Genomic DNA, 3,714 nt, shown 5'->3' with positions numbered 1-3,714 from the left:
TTAGCAGACCTGAAGTTAAATAAATAAAAATGATTTTGAAAAAAAAAAAAAAAAATTTTCATTTTATTTTTGTTTTATTTTCAAAGGGCTGTGAGTGCTATTAGCACTTTGCCCACCAATAAAGGGCACTGGGAGGTACCACACAGGAGCATCAGTTTTGCAGTTAACCTAACAGAAGTAACAAATGCAGTAGCTGCTACCCACTCCTACCCACTCATGAGCGGAGGCCCTGGTAGACCGATCCCCGCCTACCAAGACTGGCAATTGAGACATGGAATGTAAGCTCTCTGATAGGGAAGGAGCCTAAGTATCCTAGTATCCCCTCAGCTTGCTGCCTGTACGTTGGAGTTTCTCCCAGTGGACGAGAGGGTTTGTTCCCTGCGCCTTCGGGTTAGGGAACGGGACCTGACCGTCATCTGCGCTTATGCGCCGAGTGGTGGTTCACAGTATCCAGCCTTCTTTGAGTGCCTGGGTGGGGTGCTGGAGGGTGCTCCGCCTGGGGACTCTGTTTTCCTACTGGGAGACTTAAATGCTCACATCGGTAACGACAGTGAGACCTGGAGGGGCGTGATTGGGAGGAACAGCCTCCCTGATCTGAACCCGAGCAGTGTTTTGTTGCTCGAAAAACGTGAGTTTGGCCATAATGAACACCATGTTTGAACATAAGAGTGCCCATAAGTGCACGCGCACCAGGACATTGACCTGCGTCAATCCATCATTGACGCAGGTGAATGATGGATTTTGTAATTGTATCACCAGACCTGCGGCCATATGTTCTGGACACTCACCTAAACATATAGTGAAGGTGTGCTGGGAACGCCTAGCAGAGGTCCTAGTCTGCAAGCTCTTCAATGCACACCTCCAGCAGAGCTTCAACAGCATTCCAAGGGAGACTGGGAACACTGATTCCGAATGGACCATATTTAGCACCTCCATTGCCAAAGCCATTGCACTGAAGAAGGAGTCCTATCGGGCTTGGCTAGCCTGTGGGACATTGGAGGCAGCTGATAGGTACCGACAGGCCAAGCGGAATGCACCTCAGGCATTGGCTGAAGCAAAAACTCGGGTGTGGGAGGAGTTCGGAGAGGCCATGGAAAAAGACTTTTGGACTGCCTCGAAGAGATTCTGGCAAACCGTCAGGCAACTCAGGAGGGGAAAGCAGTGTTCTACCTGTACTGTGTATAGTGCCGGTGGAGTGCTGCTGACTTCGACTGAGAAAACTGTCTGGCGCTGGGAGGAATACTTCGAAGACCTCCTTAATCCCACTGGTACATCTTCCGTGGAGGAAGCAGAGTCTGGGGATGAGGGGGATGACCCGACAATCTCTGGCAGCGAGGTCACTGAGGCAGTTAAACAACTCCTTGGTGGCAGAGCCCCTGGCGTGGAAGAGGTCCACCCTGACTTCCTGAAGGCTCTGGCTGTTGTAGGGCTGTCCTGGTTGACACGCCTCTACAATGTTGCATGGAGATCAGGGGCGGCACCTCTGGATTGGCAGACAGGGGTGGTGGTTCCCTTTAAGAAAGGGGACCGGAGGGTGTGTTCCAACCACAGGGGGCTCACACTCCTCAGCCCCCCTGGGAAGGTCTATGTCAGGGTGTTGAAAAGGAGAGTCCATCCATTAGTCGAACCTCGGATACAGGAGGAACAATCCGGTTTCTGTCCTGGTCGTGGAATACTGGGCCTTTATCCTCTCAAGGATACTTGAGGGTGCATGGACGTTTTCCCAACCAGTCTACATGAGTTTTGTGGACTTTGAGGGACACATTCAATTCAATTCAATTCAATTCAATTTTATTTATATAGCGCCAAATCACAACAAAAGTCGCCTCAAGGCACTTCATAGGTACAGAGAAAAACCCAACAATCATATGACCCCCTATGAGCAAGCACTTTGGCGACAGTGGGAAGGAAAAACTCCCTTTTAACAAGAAGAAACCTCCGGCAGAACCAGGCTCAGGGAGGGGCGGCCATCTGCTGCGACTGGTTGGGGTGAGAGAAGGAAAACAGGATGAAAGACATGCTGTGGAAGAGAGACAGACGTTAATAACAGATATGATTCAATGCAGAGAGGTCTATCCGGTTGTTCAGTCTGACGTCACTGGCCGTGTCTGGGCCTAAACTCCGCTGCAGGTCCATATATCAAACGATCACTGTGGCATTACTGAGAGTTGAAAAACTGTCTAAAGTCTTTCATCTTTAATAAAATCATCAGTGTTCTGCTCTACCAGGTGTAACAATTGAGTTTAACATCCAGGCATCCATGAAAATGGAATTTATGACATTTAACGGCGTTAGAAGTTAGCAGGAAGTTAGCTCGCTAGCTTCTATCTAAATACAATATAGCATGTCCTGACTGCGGGGTTTTGGAAACAAATTCAAAAGTACAGCTCTGCTATCACTTCCAACATAAATGAAGACAGAAAACTAAACAGCAGTGACGTTTGTAGGGTTACTGAAGTTTGGCTAGCTGGTATATAATGATGTGCTACGTGACCGCTAGCGACACAGCTATGTTCGCATAATATAACATCCAATATTGAGTTAGCAGGATGCCACACACACCGAGCCGACAGGTTAGCAGATGACTCCGGCAAGACCAGAGGTGGAGGTTTGTGCATTTATATTAACAATGCTTGGTGCATGAACTCCACTACTACTGAGAGTCACTGCTCACCTAATGCGGAGTTTTTAATGGTCAAATGCAGACCTTATTATCTCCCCAGAGAGCTCACTTCGATCATACTCACTGCAGTATATATCCCCCCCCGACGCTAATGCTAGGTTGGCCATGAAAGAACTTTCTGCAGCCATTAACAAACACCAGAATAAACACCCCGAGGCTGCTTTTATTGTTGCTGGCGACTTCAACCACACCAACTTAAAGACAGTCCTCCCCAGATTCCACCAACATGTCTCCTGCCACACCAGAGGAGACAAGACTTTAGACCATGTTTATTCCAACTTGGCTGGAGCCTACAAAGCAACACCCCTCCCCCACATTGGACAATCGGACCATCTCTCCCTGTTCCTCACACCCAGGTATTCACCACTCATCCAACGTGTGAAACCTGCTGTGAGGACAATTAAAGTGTAAATATTTATATACAAATATTCAACTATACCAGAATTAAACCAGGTCTAAATAAAAAAAAAAGGAGTCAGTATCACTACAAAGATTACCCACAGTGGTCCTCATACCACAGTTTGATATCAGCAAACACCGAGAGCATACATTGATATGACACCACAGCCATGCTATCATTGCTAACACTGATAACAGCATAAATTGAATTAAATCAGGACTTGATGAGAACTGTCGAGTATCACTAGAAATATTATAAACAGTCGTCTCCATACCACAGTTTGCTTTCAGTAAACACCGACGGCATTCACTGTTAGCATACCACAGCCATGTTAGCAGTGTATAAATGATAGTTCAGCATATATTAGCACAGGTATCAATAAAGGACTACCGTATTAAACACTTTTACTAACCTCAGGCAGATGGACAGGCGCTCTGCAGGTGGGATTGAGCGCCTGTAGTTGGTGTCTAGGCGGGCGATTCTGGGACCGACACGGGACAGCAGGTCCTCAAACTGGGCGAGTGAAAGACGGTGATATCGCTGAAATTGGCCGTCATCCAGGCGCAGCTCCTCGAGCAAGTGGTGAAACTCACCAAACTGCTCACGCCTCTGGAGGACCTGATGGACCCAG

This window comes from Oreochromis aureus, linkage group 17 (genome assembly GCF_013358895.1).
Source record: "Oreochromis aureus strain Israel breed Guangdong linkage group 17, ZZ_aureus, whole genome shotgun sequence".
NCBI classification, from domain to species: Eukaryota; Metazoa; Chordata; class Actinopteri; order Cichliformes; family Cichlidae; genus Oreochromis; species Oreochromis aureus.
This window is presented reverse-complemented; position numbering follows the sequence as displayed.